The following is a 19,667-nucleotide window of genomic DNA, read 5'->3' as shown; positions in this document are numbered from 1 at the left end:
TTTGATTACCTAATTTATCAACTAGAAGCATTCCACGGAGAAAATAGATGTTGCATTTTCCATACATTAATATTGAGGCATAACTAAGGACTAGCAATGTGAGGCTTTTAAATAAGTATTCCCTATGCAATCACACCATGGACACATTACAAAGTCAGATGGAAAGTAAATGACTCACGGATTATACATTCTCTGTCACTAATCTAGTTTTTAAACCTCAAGAAAGGAAAAATATGGCATATGTTCAGGTTTTCCAGGCTTGTCCAGAACTGTTAACTACAATAGGAAAGGAAGCAGACTAAATAGATACAGCAAATTCTAGACATTTTATTCAAGAGTAAAAAGATAAAACATGCGTGTGCGCACGCACACACACACACACACACACACACACACACACATTCTAGCCTACATTAGGCAGAATAATGGCCCCCTAAAGATGTACATCTTCAAATTTCTGGAACCTGTTACTATGTTAAGAGAATGAAGATTGCACACGGAATGAAAGTTGCTAGTTAACTAACCTTATTGTAAAAATGATCTTAGATCATCCCAGTAGGTCTAATGTAGTTGGGAAGTCTTTCAACAGTGGAAGGGGGAGACCTACGTGGAGGTTGGAGTGGTGCATTAAGAAAAGAGCTGCAGGCTTTGAGATGGAGAGAGGGGAGCATGAGTCCAGCAAGGCCAGGACTTGGAGTTTTACACATCTGGTTGAACAGCATGAAAAAGGTTAAAAAGGAGGATGATGATCATGCTTTTGGGGCACAAAGCTTCAAAGAATGAAGTGTCCATAGGACTAATAAAATGCGATGTAAACTTTGAAATAATTCGAAATAGGTCCTCCAGCCAAATAAAAATGTGTTCACAAAAAAGAAATAATTATGTAAGACTTGAGGCACTATTGAAGTCTGGAAAGAGCATGCAGTCAAAAAGATCTGGATACAAAGCCCTTAACTGGGAGCTCCGTCATGGCTCAGAGGAAACAAATCCTGCTAGTGTCCATGAGGAAGTGGGTTCAATCCCTGGCCTCACTCAGTGGGTCAGGGATCGGGCACTGCCATGAGCTATGGTATAGGTCAAAGAGGTAGCTCAGATCTGGCATTGCTGTGGCTGTGGTGTGGGCTGGCAGCTATAGCTCCAATTGGACCCCTAACCTGGGAACTTCCATATGCCGAGATTGCGGCCCTTAAAAAAAAGAAAAGAAATAAAATAAATAAATAACTGCCACTGACTCTCTCTCTCTCTCTCTATATATATATATGTATACACACACACACACACTATATATACACATTTCAACTACCAGATTAACCATACATAAAATGGTAAGGGCATTTAATTTTATAATGACTATTGTGATGATAAAGTACAATACCACAAAAAGACTAGTGCATTGCCTAAAACACAGCAAAATTTTCTGTACATATTAGCTGTTGAGAGCAACAGAATATTTAAGCTATTACGTGAAAAAAAGTTAAAGATTTCATGAGGAAGTAACCTGTGAGGAAAATTTAGGAAGAAAGAGAGAAGCATTAATTAGAGATGTGTAAGTAATGTATACTTCTTTCTATTGATTCTGTAAATTGAAATAAATCTTTATACTCCATTAGAAGTACAGTCTATGGATAAATCTATAAAAACACTGATCACTATGCTATACACCTGAAATTAAGGTAATAGTAAGTCAGACATACTTCAGTAACAAATACAGTCTATTTATTTAATGAACAGTAGTACATCGGGATAAGTTAGTTTCAATTTGATGCCATTCATTTTCTAATCTGATAATAGGTATCTACTAAACCGTATAGTAGTTAGGAGGATCTCCATTAATGCAATAAAGAACTTTATAAAATATAAAAATTTTCACCTAAAATGTTCATTTGTCTTGATGAAAATATTTTCCAAAATATAAAAAAATTCTGTTTATTTATTTATTTATTTATTATTTATTTATTTATTTTTAGGGCCATGCCTCTAGCATGTGAAGTTTCCGTGGTAGGGGTCAAACTGGAGCTGCAGCTGCTGGCCTATACCATGGCCACAGCAAACACCACTTCTGTGACCAACACCACAGCTTGGGATGGTAATGCTGGATCCTTAACCCACTGAGCGAGGACAGGGATCAAACCAGCATCCTCATGGATACTAGTCGGGTTCTTCAACTACTGAGCCACAATGGGAACTCGAAAATTCTCTCTTTAATAGTTGTTAAAATAACATACTCCACAGATGCTATTCTAAAAGAGACCCTTCATAAGATAAAAAGACGTGCCACTCCCATAGTTATATAAGTCTAGGGAACACTGTATAATATACCTCCTCTCAAAGAGCCACAATGTTCAAACACCTTTAATTTATTAGGGCTCTCTGGAGTCCTGCTCTAATAAAACTATTTAACTTGGGTAGCATAGTTATTTTTAATTCCATTATTATATTACCCCCCCAAAAAATAATCTAATGCTTGATGTAGCATGCCATGGAACAGTTCTCCCACAGAAAAAGCAATTTGTGTTATACGGACTTAGAATTTAGGGTGACTAATGGAACAAATCTACTGCTAGAATTCCTTGTTTTTAATGAATGATATCCAATGGGACTTTCTCCAACAATGGAAATATTCTACATCTGTAATATCCAATAAAGTAGGCACAAAACAATTGCTTAATTACTGTTGGTTGAAATAATTAAGCACGTAGTGATATTTAGAAATTAAAAAATTGTACAAACTGCAGAAAAATGATAGAATTTTCACATTTTAAAGGACTTAAAATGCCCCCTAAGCCAAACTTTTAACAAGTGTAAGAATTTGAAATATTATACAATATCATGTTATTATCAAACATAGCTATTTTGCATCAAAGATTATTACCTCCAAAGTTGAGGAAATTCCTATCATTTTTGCAAAGCTATAGTTCTTAGAATGTTCTTCCTTATGCTGGACTGAAATGTGATTTTTCATATGCTACATGCCTTGATAAGATTCAGAATAACAATAAAATACATTCAGTGCAGTTTGATACCAAATATGAAACACAAACCGGAATAGGGTATGAAAGTATTTATATAATATATTAAAATCACTTCAATTTTAATATGAGACTTTAGAATAACTATTGCTATCTTCAAAACATGATGTAATTGTCACAGAAGATACAATATTTGTACCTGTGTGTGTGTATTTCCTCAATTTTCAAATTAAATGTTAAACTCAATATCACTTGACCAAAGACAGTATAATTTATAAACAAAACATTTTGGCTCACCATGAAACCAGTATAATTTACGCTCACCAATAAAAGTAATTGCTGAAAAGAGAGATTTATTATGCAGTCAATCCAATATATTATAAACACAAACCAATATACAGTGGCAATCAATTTATTATACTATATAAAGCATTTCATGTGGAAACCAATTTATAATAAACCAAAGACTTAGTGCTGACCACATTTTTTAAAAGCTGAGTATAATATTCACATAAATTCCATGCAAAAAATTAGGTCTTGACTTTATAGATATCCCAGACAGGAACACTGCTTTCCTTTTTTTTTTCAGTGTCATCAACTTCAAAGAAAGTCAAAGATTTGTAAAAACTAGGTTTCTTTTTTTTTCCCCATTGTGAATATGAAAGAAAGGAATCATTAACCAAACAGAGGTAGATTCTCCTTTAAAAGCTCAGAATTCTTCAAGCCTCTTAAGGAGTGGAACTCACTGTGAAACAGCAGCTGTAGAATCATATTTTTGCTGACTTTGATTTTATTTAAAGAAACAATTTAGCGGGATGGATTTTGCAAACACTAACAGATTTCTCCAATGCACGTTTTAGATGTGCTGTAGCCAAAAGGAGTACTGCTGAAGTAATAAAGCCTTTGCAACTTGAGACAGGGAGGTGTTTCTAAAACATTTCAATTATCCTCTAGATGATTCCAAGAGATGTGGGTCAAAACAGATTTTAGGTATGCAAAAGAAGACATTTAGAGGCAGTCACAATGTCCTCTCTCCCATGCAATCCCATCTCTCTGTCCTTTACACATGAATAATGATGTGCAGAGCTTTCTAGGGATTAAGGAGTAAGGGGAAAAGAAAACAGGCAGGGGAATTTTAGGGGACAGCTTTCAAAATTCATTTCAATGCGATTCAAGTAAGTCGGATTCACTAAGGTGTGTCCATTTTACTACTGATGACACAAGTAAAAATAACAATGCTAATCCTCATGGTGGCAAGTCACCCACCCCAAGTGTTGTTCAGGATTTCTTCTAAAATTCATGACAAGGGCATTTAATCTATGTGAGCATAGATTGTCCAGGACTCCTTTAATTTTAAAATGTTCAATGTATACCCCATATGACTTATATTTGATTTTATTTATTTATTTTGCTTTTGAGGGCCGCATCCTTGGCACATGGAAGTTCCCAGGCTAGGAGGAGCATCAGAGCTATTGCCGCTGGCCTACGCCACAGCCACAGCAAGGCCAGATCCCAACTGCACCTGTGACCTAAACCACAGCTCACTGGATCCTTAACCCACTGACCAGTGCCAGGGATCAAACCTGCATCCTCACTGATACTAATCAGTTTCGTTACCGCTGAGACAATGGGAACTCCAATATGAGTTATATTTTAAAATTAAGATCAATCATAACTTCTAGGTGATCTTCATTTCACCTGGTGATTGACATGGGCAGCCTCATCCCATTTATTTATTTATTTATTTATTTATTTATTTTAGGGCCACACCTGCATCACATGGAAGTTCCCAGGCTAGGGCTCCAATCGGAGCTGCAGCTGCCAGCCTATACCACAGCAACGCCAGATCCTTAACCCACTGAGCAAGGCCAGAAATAGAACCTGCGTCCTCGTGGATACTAGTCATGGATATTACTTTCTGCTGAGCCAGGATGGGAACTCCTGCTTTCTTTTAAAGTGATTATTTTATAAAAGTACATTTCTCACTGTTCCTTAATAAAAGCTTGTTAAAGCAATTAAACAAGGAGGGCATTGGACTGAAGTGGCTCTAATGTCATGGTGACCTGCAGGAGGAAATCAAAATCAAAGCTTGGGAGCTCCTGCTGTGGTGCAAGGGGATCTGCTGAATTTGATACAGGTTAGATACCTGGCCAACACAGTGGGTTAGAGGATCAGGTGTTGTTGCAACTGCAGGGTTGGTCACAACTGCAGCTCAGATCTGATCCTTGGGCCACATGCCATTGTTCAGGGACAAAAAGAAAAAAGCTGTGTGGGATAAATCTAAGCTTGAAAATACCTCACGGTTGTGAAATTGAAACCTAAGTACAACCCATCACAAATAGCCAACTAGGCTTTAAGCTATAGCCAATCAATAATTTTCTTACTTCACTTCAGCTTTTTTCTATAAAAGTTTCTTCCCAACCAGTTTCTATCTGTGGAGCCTTCCTGACCACTGCCCATTTGGTGCTACTCAGCTGGAATGGGTTTTGCTCAAATAAATTCTTACAACTTTTAACATTCCTCAGTTTATCTTTTAATAGGCTTTACTTTTATACTTTCAGTTTAAAATCTTTTTAGACAGTCGTTCAGCCAGTAAAAATCCTGATTACTTTTTTGCTGGTGTTGAACTTTATTTTCTTTCTCATGCCTACTATTTACTACTGTAAGACAGAAGTAGTTTGGAAAAAGGACCTAAGCATTTGAGTGCATCCCTTAATTTTAGGATCTGTAAACTGAGGGCTGGGGTGACAAATTACTCAGCCTATCATTGTCTAGCTGTAAGAACATTTTTTTCCCCACCATGACAATGTCTGTATATAGCAGTTTAAAAATAGGTCATTTCTTTGAACAGTACCTGCCAGGCACCTTGCTAAGAATCTCCTATTCAATATCTCACTTATACAAACAACAGACAGAGGAGTTGATATATTATTTTTGCTATAATTTCAGGAAAGAAGCCTCTTCAGCCAGTAAGTGTATTAGTTGATTAAAAGTCCACCATGTTTATAATGGTAATTTGGTTACTCAGGATCTATAACTTTTCTTTTCACACTGATCTGAGTGTGTAAGTAGAGATGTGGAAGATTATGATTTAGTCTAGATTCCAGTCCATGACAATAATTTCCTCATCCTTCTAACTTCACTATATCATTGCCTCCATTTTTTTTTTTCTTTTTATGGCCACTTTTGCGGCAAAGGGATGTTCCCAGGCTGGGGGTCAATTCGGAGCTGTAGCTGCCAGCTTACACCACAGCCACAGCAACGAGAGATCGGAGCCATGTCTGCGACCTATACCACAGCTCACGGCAATGCCGGATCCTTAACCCACTGAACAGGCTAGGGATCGAACCTGCATCCTCATGGATGCTAGTCAAATTCATTTCTGTTGAGCCATTACGGAACTCCCATTTCCTACTTTTAAGCCCACTGCTTTGTTAGGGGAAACAAACATATGCATGTGAACAAGTAAATAGGAGCCATATCAAGAACATACACATATATGTGGACAGTAATTTAAACATTGACTCCCAGGAGGGTTTATTGAAGAATTCAACTCATAGGACAGCACTCAAGTGGGGATAAAGATGTTGGGAATATCATGCAAGTGTCTGAAAGAGAAGGTGACAGGGTTAGCATGGTTACCAGCAGGGACTGTGTTAGAAAAAAGTGCACAGTCTAAACAGATACTTAACTAACAGGAGACTTGTCTAGGCAGACAGACAAAGAAAAAGGAGTTCCCTCTTTGACCATCAATTACAACAGACTCCCTTCTTCCAGGCTGCTGATGATCATGTTTGCCAAGCAAGCCTGCTGCTGGATTTCAGCTGCCACTCCTACCCACTTGGCTGGGAGCTCTTGAAAAGGATACAATTTGTACAAATGAGGCTCAGGAGGGCAGTAAAAACAATCATGCCTCCAGAGCAAACAGAGATGGTTAACCCAATCTCTGATAGATTTAGAAAGGCACCCAGTTTGTAGGATGAATTTACTGTTTCCTCTTTGTCCTACCCTAGCAATCTGAACTGCTCTAAGTACTTGAGGATGATCAGAGAGGAGGAAAGAGGGGTATAATCTTATACAGTAGGAACCTTTAACAATTTTTTTTTACTAGTTGCTTATTATTATCATTGGTATTATTATTACTCTAAACCATTCCAGAAAATAAATTCTATTATGTCTTAGGTTGATATATATAGTTTATTGTTTTAATCTTCATACTCTTGCTAATTTCAGGTATCACAAACATTTTTTTTCTTCTCTTGTATATGAGCTCTATGGGGGCAGATATTTTGTTTGTTGTGCTTACCACTGTATCTCTGGGATATTATAATACGAAATATTTGCTGAATGAATGCATGAACGAAATGTGTCAATACATATTTGTGTAGTTAGTATATTGTAATAATGGGTATCTTAGACTTTTCAAGATGCTGTAACAAAGTACTACAGACTGGGGAGCTCATAAACAACAGAATTGATTTCCCTCCATTCTGGAGCAGTGGAATTTCAAAGTCAGGGTGCCGCATGGTCAGCTTCTGGTGAGGGGCCCCTCCTGGCTCACAGATTGCCAATCCTCATGTCTGCACATGATGTAAAGGGCTAGAGAATTCTACGGAGCATCTTTGAGAAGAACACTAACCCCATTCACAAGGGCTCCACCTTCATGGCCTAATCACCTCCCAAAGGCCCCATTTCCTAATACCATCAACTTTGGGGGTTGGGGGGTCAATATATGAATTTGGGAGGAATATATTCAGATCACAGCAGTGGGTAACAGATTTAAATGTAAGATTAGACTGGATACTTGAAAAGGAAACCGCCTAATAACACTTGTCCCAACTTTCCCATGTCTTACTCCCATTCTCCTTTCCTGAATACTCACTTCAAACATTTCTTTCTTTTTTTGGGGGGGGGTCTTTTTAGGGCCGCACCTGCAGCATATGGAGTCCCCAGGCTAGGGGTTGAATGGGAGCTGTAGCCGCTGGCCTATGCCACAGCCACAGCCACAGCCATGCCAGATTAGAGCCATGTCTTCAACCTACACCACAGTTCACAATAACGCTGGACTCTTAACCCACTGAATGAGGCCAGGGATCAAATCTGCGTCCTCATGGATACCAGTCAAATTCATTTCTGCTGAGCCATGACAGGAACTCCCACAGTAAGAATTTTGTAAGAACTTAATATCTGTGGAGTCTTTAGAATACTAGACTTTCATGCACATTTGCAAAGATGTGCTTTTAGTGAAGTGAGCTCCCTTTAGTACATCCCAAGTTCAAAGGACTTCACTGAGAGCCTTATTCCTAATACAGTAGAGTAGGTTGATTGGTTGACTTAAAGAGGAAGTAGCATGATGTGGAATCTGCTACTTAGTATTTGTTCTGAGGATATTTTAGAAGTCAAGGGATTAATATGGTTTAGAATTAACTGAAAGGAAACATATGTGTTAATTGTTTCAGATAAATAAAAATTTATTGTTTCAGATAAGTAAAACTATAAAATTAGCTAATCCTCAAGTCCCTTATATAAAATAGAGTGGAACAGTTGGCCTCTATATCCAAGGATGAAGAATCTGAAGATACAAAAGGCTCACTGTGCTGATGACATTATTAAAGAGTTAAAAATAACAGAAAATTATCTCAATACAATTAAGGATTACAGAGGTTAGCTGCCATAGAAGATACAAGAAAAGAAAAGAAAGTTGCTTAAATGAACCATTTAAGGTGTACTTGACCTCCTTCTCCCCAATTCCATCCTTTCATCTCCTTCAATTCATCTCTCACTTTCATTGTCAAAGGGTTTGTTCTTTGGGTCTTGTCTGGGCTTTGTATGCTATAGAAGTTGGAGGAAAATATTAACTGGAAATCATTAGTTGTAGTGCAATTTTCTTCCCAAGTTAGATGATCTTATCTCCTGAGAGTTTGGATTGGAAATCCATGATTAATGGGTGTGACCTTCTCTGGCTGGATCCTAGAGTAGTCTTCTTTGGGAATTCCAAATCGTGAGCAAAGAGCAATTTACACGGAGAAAAATTCCTCCCTCTGAGGAATGAGGCATTTGGGGAGTGATTTATAACAACTTAACTGTACTTGTAACAGTCTTAGGAGTGCCTTATATACAAGCATGTCTATATACACAAACTTGAACTTATTTTATTACTATTAAATTAAATACTTCATACTAACTGAATAGAAATCCATAAGAAAATTCTTTGCTTTATATCCCCCCAAACTCTCCATGTAAACAAAGTGAAATATTAGTATTTTAAAATCTAGCACAGAAATAAAAATTCATTAAAATTTCTAAGTCTGTCTGATCAGTTGCTGAGGGGTCATAGTAAGACGTGATTTCAGAGAGACAAACCATTACAAAATAGATTTAGTATCCATTAACTTTCAATTGATATTTCCTATTAAGCAGAGGGGATGAGGGGAAGAATGAAAAGGAGCAAATACTTTATTCAGCCACCCAAATTCTGCTCACCACTAAAAGTTTTTTAAATGGTCCATTATTAATACTGTATAATAAAAATTTCTGTATTTAAAGTAACAGCGAACACAGAGAGCTTATGTGCCAGTGACTGCCCCAAATATTGTCATCTAAGTTACTTAATGTTCATAACAACTCTGGGAATGAGGCAGAGAAAAGCTAAGCAACTTGCTTCAGATCACACAGCTACTAGTGGTGGAGTCAGGAATCATATTCAAAGTGTGGCATCACACACTCTGTGCTGTTAACGCTTATATTGCACTGCTTCCTCTTGACTCATATTTGTATATCTATCAGGTTAAGAAGGCTAAACAATTTATATTTTTCTTTATTGAATTTCTCTGGCCTCAGAAAAATTTGTCATGATGCAAATGAATTTTTCCTCAAAGATGAGAGCATATTGAGGTCACTTCAGATGTTTTCTTATCTACTTCAGAAAAATAAAAAACAATTTCAGCCAAGACATCAGAAGAATTGTGGACCTGAATTGTTTTGAAAGTCGAGAACAAAAGATGCTGCTGATCTTTAGGTGACTGTGATCTTACTAGAAAAGTGATGTTTAAGATTCCCGTCCCAAATGATACAAGTGGAAAAGGTTTCTTACTTTAAAAAAAGTATGCACATTTAAGAAACTACTTTCATAAAAAGTAATAATGAAAGTCTGTTGATACAAAAATACTATTTTGTTAGATGGTGAAAGATATGAGCATGTTTGTGTTTGTTACATAGAGTTGACCTCGTGAAGACTTATTTTTGTCTTTAAACCTATAGGAAAAGCTAACTAGTTTGCAAATTCTTCTAAGATATGGATTACAAGAAAATGATGAAAAAGGAGAGAAAGGAAACATCTTTTAAGAGACTCTACATGCATTTTAAAATTTCCTGATTTTCACTGTCATTACCCAAGTATTACAAGGCCTTCTCTGCTATAAGCTAGGAAAAGAATCAGCGGAGTCTTTCACAGCACTTTCCTGATGGCATAGTAACATCTTCTAGGAGCAGGTTTTGACATTCTCATTGGCAAGATCGTAGTAACTTTCCCCCTCATTATGTTTAGTTGGTGGCCTTGAGAACTTGTCTACAGAATTACTGCTCTTATTCAAATGAAGAGGAAAGACATCATTGATATATATTTGCTTAAAGTGCATACACACACACACACACACACACACACACACATATGTATAAAGGTATGTTAATCAGATATGTGGATATGTAGAAAGAGTGCTTTCCCCGGGTTCTAACATTTTTAAGACTGTTGAAATGTTTTATTTTTGATTTTGAATTCAATAACCTTCTACATCTATCTTTCTGTAAAGTATGTTGGACCGCTTTATTTATTTATTTATTTATTTATCTATCTATTTATCTTTTCTAGGGTCGCACCCACAACATATGGAGGTTCCCAGGCTAGGGGTCTAATTGGAGCTGTAGCCGCCGGCTGATGCCAGAGCCACAGCAGCACAGGATCCAAGCCGTGTCTTCGACCTACACCACAGCTCATGGCAACATTGGATCCTTAACCCACTGAGTGAGGCCATGGATAGAACCTGCAACTTCATGGTTCCTAGTTGGATTCGTTAACCACTGAGCCACGACAGGAACTCCAGGACTACTTTAAAACAATCAAAAACATAAGCGTTTTATTCTTCAAGATCTTCTACTATGAACTGAGTTACTATACCTCACATTTTACAATATATTTTTAAAAGATGAAAGAGGCTTTGGAACTTGCAGAAATCATTTACTGATAGAGAAAATTACTAAATTCAAAAGTTATTATTTAAATTTCTTCATTTTCATCATCACCACCACCATCATCATCATTTTTGTGTGAGCAATCAGCCATCACCAACTCCATTTTTCATTATAGCTGCTTTCATTTATCAGCATTGCATATTTCTTTCTTTGAACACTTATTCTGCATAAGCACTTGTGTACAAATGATTAATAATAGTTTTGTTTTTTTTTTCTCACCAAAAGTCGCCTGCTCCTTTTCTTTACATATTTTAAGGAATAGGCTTTGATTCTTTTCTCTATATTCATATTTTCATTGCCCCTTCTTCCTATCTTCCACTCCCTCCTTGCTTTATTTTACAATTGCCACAAAGCCCCTCCAAGAACTTTCATCTAGTAGGGGAGACGGACAAGAATACAGGCAACAACAGTACAGTCTGACAAATCTTAGGTTAGGTAAGCGCAAGGCATTATGAAAATCTGTTAAAGGAACCTATGCCAGTCTTAAGGGGTCAGGATGGAAAAACAACAACAAAGACAAAAAAGCCGAACCTGGAAGGTTATCTAACACTACCAAAATTAGTGATGGGGGACTGAATCCAGATGCTTAGTTATAAATTCAATAATTTCCCAACCGTGTATTTCTGGAATTATAACTACCCGCCCATCTCATCAGTTTGAAACTGACTTAGGTCCTAAGTTGGATTCGTTAACCACTAACGAATCTTATCAGTTTGAAACTGATAAGAGCTGACCTGCTCACCCTAAGAGTTAAATTGGAATCACAAAGTAGGTCATGATGTATAATCTGCAGTAACTCCTACATGGTGTCATCTTTATCAGTGACAAGCAAACTCATGACAAATAAGGCTCTCTAAATCTTTGTCTTCTTTTTGCACATCTCTGAAAGAAAATGAAATTGCTTGCAAAATTCAATGAACATGCTCTCCTAGCACGAGGCAGTCCTCAGTTAATAGTGTGCTATGATGCAAAAGAATATGGAATAGTAAATGTGAACCTTTATACTGCATTAAATAACATTTTATGAACAGAAAGAGAGCATATAATATCTATGGCAAAGAGGAAGAATATGAGGATGTGGAATAAGATGTAATTTATTTTCTTAAAATGCCTCTTGTCTATTATGTTTCAGTTTCATCTCTCTTTATAATAGATATTCTTATCAGACATTTATCTGCCATCACTTTCTGACATAATACACATCTTGTGATTTCCAATTTTATCACACAATAAACTTTCTTTACGTTCTCAAAAATAACATGAGTTAGAATTGACTAAAAGTAATCCACAGTATATCCATAGATATTTTGAGCTAGAAAACTGATTCTTTGCACAATAACTGGCTATAAAGAATGGATTTTGGAGGAACATTCTGAAGGGGTTTTATAGCTTTTATTTATACTTAAATTACAAAAAGAACTTGTTCAGATCATTATATGAAAACAAAAACAAGATTTCTCTTTATAGTTCAGCCTCTTTTGAAAGTTTTCTCCATATTAATAATTGCGGTTGATATAATAGTAATATTATAAAAGTTACTTGACTTACATCGCTGTGTTAATTTTCTTGAGATACACTTTTAATTACAGCTAGACAATGACTTTCAGCTTTATTATAACATAAAACTAAAAACAGGCTGCATTTCAAAGCATCACATAGAGTAATCCTCCACCCAAATCTACTGTGTGATAGTTTTTGCCCCATCTGTGAAATGTCTTCCTTTCTCTAATTTTATCTTTCTAATCATCATCACCATCATATTCCAAAAAAGCTTCCAAAATCCTATTTTAAAAAGCCTTACCAGTAAAGAAATCAATTTGTGTCTTAGCTCTCTTAGTCCTGAAATGCTCATGGATCCTACCTCCTAATCTTCTCTTACGAAATGAACTAAATTATGTACTCTCCTACTCTTGGAATATTTGATTCTTTTATAAAATGAGTAACAACATATAACAATTCTTTTGCCTTAAATGACCCACCTAGATACAGGACAGATTGACTCTACCAAGTTTGATGAACAATTTAGGGAAATTAAGCATTCAGCCCTTACACCCATTCTTCTGCCAAGCCAATTAAAAAGAAAAAAATGTCTACTTTGCTTTAACAACTGACAAAAGCATACCCTACCTATCTGCTCTTTGTCCTTTTTCCCCCTGTCTCTATATATCATCTAAAGTCAAGGGCAGTTTAACATCTGTAGCAGTATACATCCACTGCAAGTGGTCTGACTCTACAGAAAAATTTTGAATGAATATTTAAATGCATCTCTAAAAGTCCACTTGGAGAAAGAGTATGACTCTTGTGTTAGACAACCAAGGTTTGACTCCTGATCCAAACAGTATTAGCTTTGCTACCCTGAGCACCAAGGTATAAAATGTATATATGAGAGCACCAAGTTAATACATTTATTGGGTAAATAAAAGGTATAAAGCACTTAGTGCACTCCTTGGCAGGTAATACTTAAATGTCATTGTTACTTTTATGGCCAAAGAGAGAAAAGCCTACCAATAAATGGAATATTTTACATATAAATGCATTAGCATATGCATTGTGACTAATCTTCTAAACTAAATCTACCACAGGGAAGAGTAGTAGTTTTGAACTCTTCCTACAAACACAATCTCTATAATTAATTTCTTACCAATAGCTTTTATAGATTATGATGTGAAGAGATACACTAAAACTTTTTTTTCTAAGAAATTATAATTCAAGAGAATATAGCTTATCTGACTTGCTGTAAAAGAAAACTCTTTGCACCTTTCCAAGGAGGATATATTACTGAAAAAATCCTATAGGACTCTACTCGGCATATTTAGCATTACCCAGTATCATGATTAATACCTCATATTCAATGTTATGAATTCAAACTATTTTTATAAAAATGTTTTAAAGTGTATTTTTGTTTACTGAATTCAAGTTTAAGAAAAATTCTCAGAAAATCAGGATAGTAAAAGCAAAGCAATTGCTTGAACACACAAGATTTTCATAATAGAGTGCCATGAAAACTGATACAGAATTTAAAAATTCTGGCAGACAGCCAAAGGGCTTGCAATAACAATGAGTTACAGTTAATTAAAACATTAGATTGGCAGTGTTTTGGAACGTGTTTATCCTTTAAGTGAAAGGTTACTTATTGTTTGAAATTAATTCTCAAAAACAAACTTTACAACATTATTGTGTATAAATTGGATACCACTACTGAATAACTTTAAGAAAATTTATTTCAGAAATCAAGGAAACTAGGATTTTATTTTAAAGCTATCCTAAAATATAGCATTTGATTCCAAATAGATAGCCATTTATTATGATTGCATTTTTTAATATGCTGCATGTACACTTGGAAGAGTCAAACTCACCAAGATGCAAAATTTTGCTCTCAATTTATTGACAGAGTTACTTTAGTTTCTCACATATTTTAGTAAATTTTCAAGAGACAAGGGAAGTTATTAAAGGACTATAATTTTGCTTGTACCTAAAACAGAAAAGTGAAACAGGAGTTCCAAGATATGAGTGGTATTTGGGATGTATTTGGAAGATAAAAGAACTGAAGGCATCCTAAGATTTATTTCTAAGTTTTTTCAAACTCCTCCCAACTGCATTAAAAAGCACATACACATAACTTAACATAGAGTCCTGGGAAAGATCTATCTTAAATATTAAAGACACTATAAACTATTTAAACATTGCTTGTAATGCCTACTTCTTATTTAAAGAGTATGAAGACAAATAATGAAAAACAACTCTTTCTGAAAATGTCATTCAAATCTGAAAAATATTTCAAGGCCATAAAATATTAAATTTATAAAAAAATTATTCAGACTTTATTTTAGGGAAAAATCATGCATGAAAATATTAAAAGTGTTTTATTTTAATCTAAACTATATCAGGTTATACTTGAAGCAATTGTAGTAATTTCCACAAGGACTCTATGATGCTAGCATCGTATAGTGTTATCTACATACTTATATTCTTGATTTCCATACCAGTCACATAATAAATTGCCTCAAAATTTAATGGTTTAAGAAAATAACATTTATTCAGTTCAGAGTTCAGAGAATTAGCAAGTTAGCCTGGACCCAGCAAGGCAGTTCTGCTGAAATGGGCCAAGCTCAGCTGATCTTGGCTTGTTTCTGAAGGCACGTCTTGTTTCTAGGAGCCCTAAGTTTGACTCTCTATGGCCTCTCATACTGCACAAATCTGATTTGGCCTGGTCCACAATACCAATAAGAAATCTCTTTTCAAATTTCTGCTTTCATCAATTTTGCTACAGTTCTATGGATCCAACAAAGTCACTTGTAAAGCCCAGAACTGGTGTGGGAAAGGTCTCCTAAGGTGTAGCTGGAGGATGGTTGAGAGCATTTGTGGCCATTACTGCAACAATCTACAGCTATTTGGCATATTTAGCATATTTATTCTATTTCGATGCCTGAAACCAATCAATTAAAAATCACTGAAAAAATGAAGATTGGGTCCCGCAGAGAATCTTACATACTGGATTGTTCTGAGTAAATGATTGATAAATGTTGGCAGATTGAAATAAATTTTTATGAAGGGCATAAATTAACGAAGCATATCACAAAACTGCTTTAAACTAGAATGAAAACACTGAGCATGGAAACCAGTTCTTTACTAGAGTTATGATCAGGATAAAACAAAAAGGAGTGAAATTAAAAGATGCCTAATGGAGAATCTTGAAATCTAAGTGACAGATTTAAATTGACTGAGAAAAGTTACCTAAGTAATTGTTAAAAAATATTAGGTAGAAAAACCATTGATGATTGATTAAATAAATATAGGATAATGAATTTGGGATTTGGGGAATTAGAAACACTGGATAAAAGTAAATTTGAGGAATTATTATTAACTTATAAATTTCATAAGGACAGTGCTTATTTATGTTTTTCTTTATTATATCCCATTGATCCCTCTATGTTTATTTTTTTAAATTTTTTAAATTACTCAATGAATTTTATTACATTTATAGTTGTACAATGATCCCTCTATGTTTAGTATGGTGCCTGGCACAGATTAAGAACTGAGAATTATTTTCACTGACTTAGCTAATTGAAGATTCTATTTTATTCAGTTTTATTTTCTTAATGTTACTAAAACGTCCAGTTCAGTTTCCATTCACCAGGCTTGATGAGAAGTCCAGTATTAGCCATTATTGAACTCTTTCTCCAATTGCATGAAATTACATGTGTCTTAAAAGAACGAGAACTGAGCCTGGGTCTTGGTCCATGGTGGTCACCATCCTTGATAAACTTTGGTTGCAAAACACTGTTGAACTCCTTCTCTGTATACCGTCAGACAATATTTCATATTTTGCAGGGCAAACAACCAAATGTCGCCTCAGACACCCTACTCCCTGACTGTGGACTCTTTCACAATGGGTCATTGATTCTGTTTGCAAGGCAAGTAGCTTAGGGCAAAAAGTCTGCAATCTCCCATCTCCCGTCTGGTGTATAAGTGCAAATTAGAAACTCATCATTTTGTGAAAAATATATTCATTACTGTTGCCAAAAAAGGCCTGAATATTCTGTTCACCCTGAACTGGTATTTTGATATTGGACTCACTTCTTCCTCCAAAGCATCTAATTGGAGGGTTGTCTTATGAGGCTTTCAAGGTACAAAGAAAATTTTAATCCTCCTTTCACACCCTCCAACAAGTCTCTCTGAGGTGCTTGAAAGAATGACTTTTCTTGGAAAAGGGAAGTGAGAAGATAAAATCACCCTGAGAGTTTCTTTTTTTTTTTTTTTTTTGAATCTGGTATATCAAGGCAAGAAAAAACGCACAATAAAATATCCTACAATGCAAATATGATGTGCATATTTTACAAAGGAGTAATTTAGGCAAAACAATTTTTTTAAGAGATGAAATAATTTACTCATGGTTAAAAAGAAGGCATAAAACCAGGATTAGGCCCAGATCTGTTTTATTACAGTGCTTTTTTTTCCCTATTGGCTGGTTATGCTGCTTCTGAAGCCCTCTCGATTGAAATTACGGGTGGATCACATATTGTGAAAACAAAACAAATGCTGACATCAGAGGGGATATACTCTAATCCGTGGATATTTGCATAGTTTAAGGTATTTACATAAAGAATTTTTTATCTAATATGAAAGTCATTTTGATATGTAAGTCCTTAAACATATGTTTATTGACAACAGAATGATCTCCCACATTAATATTATTCAGTTTCTGTTTTTCTTATTTGTTGCATACTTCTTTGTTGTGGGAATATAGCATTGAATAAGAGAGACAAGTTCCCTCTTTCCATGGAGCCCACAATCTAGTAAAACAGCCTATAATAAAGAGTAAACAAACATATAAAAAGATAATTACACATTGCAATGCCTGATGGGGTGGGGTGTGTGTGTGTATTGGGGGGCAGATAAGCTTTAGACAGGAAGGTGGAGGTCAGGAGCACATGTCTTATTGAAGAAGTATCGGAGTTCACAATTGTGGGAGGAGAAAGAGCCCAACACGATGATTTTGGGATAAATGCATTCCAAACAAAGGAAATGAGAGCAAGTGCAAAGTCATCGAGGTAAGAATGAGCTTCATAAGATTCAGATATAAAAAAGGAAGTCAGCATGGCTAGACTCTCTTAAGATATATGGAGAGGCTACCAAGGCATGGATTTAGAGATGGAAAGAGGAGTCAGGACATACAGTATTCATAAAGCAAGGTCAAGAGCTTGGATTTCATTTTACGTGTAACGGCTATTTCTTGAAAAGTTTTAGTCAGGAAAGATTTTTTTAAGTGTTATTTTTAGTAGTTAAGGAATGAATGCAGGGAGTCTGGCCAGGAGATGATGTTGACTTGGTCTAGGATAACGGTAGTAGAGATAGAGGGAATTAGATGGATGCAAACTAATGGATGTAATAGTTCCTGATTGATTCAACGTGTATTATAGTGAAAATAGAGACATTAAGGATTGCCCAAGGTTCTGGAACTGGGCACTGGCTTGGATTGGGAGGTTTTTTATTTGCAAGGGAAACTAGAAGATAATAGGAATGAGGGCTAGAAAGGGATTTAGAGTTTGATTCTGTCTCTGTATAGTCTGAATTGCATTTTAAGACGCCAAGTAGAACTGCTAAATAGGCAAATACATATTAGAGTTGGAATATAGAGAGCCGGTGTGGGCTGGAGCTATACATTTCATACTTATCATTGTATAGCCATCTAAAGTATAAGCACCTGGAAGGCAGGAACAAAAGGCTACACAGTTTTATTCTTTTCACAATTCTTAAGAGATTTTTAACACCATACTGATGCTGACAGTCATTCTGGTGTTTTTGCTGTTAGTGATGACAATGATGATGACAGTGAGGTCAGCAAATCATTTTGAATGAAACTACTAAGATTCTTTGTTGAAGTGGAGGGTGGGGGACAGTGAAGAGTAGGTAGAGAGAGGATGGAACTATAGAGAGAGAGGAGGAAATTAGCAGAAGACACTCTATTACGGACGGAGTTAGCTATTATTAGCCTACCCTGCCAAACATTCTATTTGTCTCTGCCCTTTAGTTTAGTCCTTAATAAATTCTGTGTCCTGGATCCCTTTGAGGAAGCCCAGCACTTGATACTTTCATCACTAGATCATAATACCTATTTTTTATACTTTACAGTTCAAAGAGTTTTTTAGATCCATAAACACTGTTTACTCTGAACATCACCTCCCTGTTTTACTACAGATGCACTGGAAGCATACAACTGGAAGGAGTGAGCTTTTATCATTTGAAAGTGCAAAAATGAACAATTGTGGAGAAATCACAGCTATCACCTGAAAGTTATGTCAATTTACTACTCATAAAATGGAAGAACTTATAGGTCTGAATTGAAGAAGCTACTCTGTACATCAGTAAGTCGTTTTTCAGTGCTCACTCAGCTTTTGCTAGGACACTCGGCCTTAGATTCTTGATGTTCACAATTACCGACCCGTTTTGAGTGAAGAAATATAAATTACCCAGGTGGGTGCAAACACATTTATTCCATGGCAAAGGATGGGGCCAACCAATAATTTTCATTTCTGCTTATGAGTCAAGAATTATTTATATCATGGGTCCATAAACTGAATCGGCTAGAAGTCTAGCCTGCCACCTACCATACTGGTAGTCAGTGGTGGAACTGACATGAAAAGCTTTAAGAGAAAATGGAAGAAAAAAAAAATCGAAGGCTACATAAAGAAATGGATATCTCCTCTAAGATTCTCTTACATTTCATGCATGAGCTCAGTGCAGGGAATCGAATAGCACATTTAGTTTTCAATTCAGTAGCTGAGGTTTGTTGTGAAAGTCGAGTGACACAGATGGTAGGCAATTATTCATGCCGCATCAGAAAACCACTATGAAGACACTATTAAAATATGATTGTTGATTAGTAATCATCATGATTTCTGTGAGGGAAAACAAACCTTGGTAAAAATGAAATCCCTGGTGGATTCAGAT

The 19,667-nt window shown here is 35.9% G+C and overlaps 1 long non-coding RNA gene across 1 annotated transcript in view; it reads right to left on the bottom strand.

Moving 5' to 3' along the window:
- LOC110262070 (uncharacterized) overlaps positions 1-19,667 on the bottom strand; it is a 1,266,882-nt gene that overhangs the window by 416,567 nt on the left and 830,648 nt on the right. The window lies entirely within an intron of this gene.

Source organism: Sus scrofa, chromosome 8 (genome assembly GCF_054392235.1).
Source record: "Sus scrofa isolate SSC_HxYL_T2T_F1_AM1 chromosome 8, Sscrofa_HxYL_maternal_Yorkshire_Landrace_v2.0, whole genome shotgun sequence".
Classification (NCBI taxonomy): domain Eukaryota; kingdom Metazoa; phylum Chordata; class Mammalia; order Artiodactyla; family Suidae; genus Sus; species Sus scrofa.
Note: the sequence above shows the minus strand (reverse complement) of the source record. Positions and strands in the feature narration are given on the sequence as shown.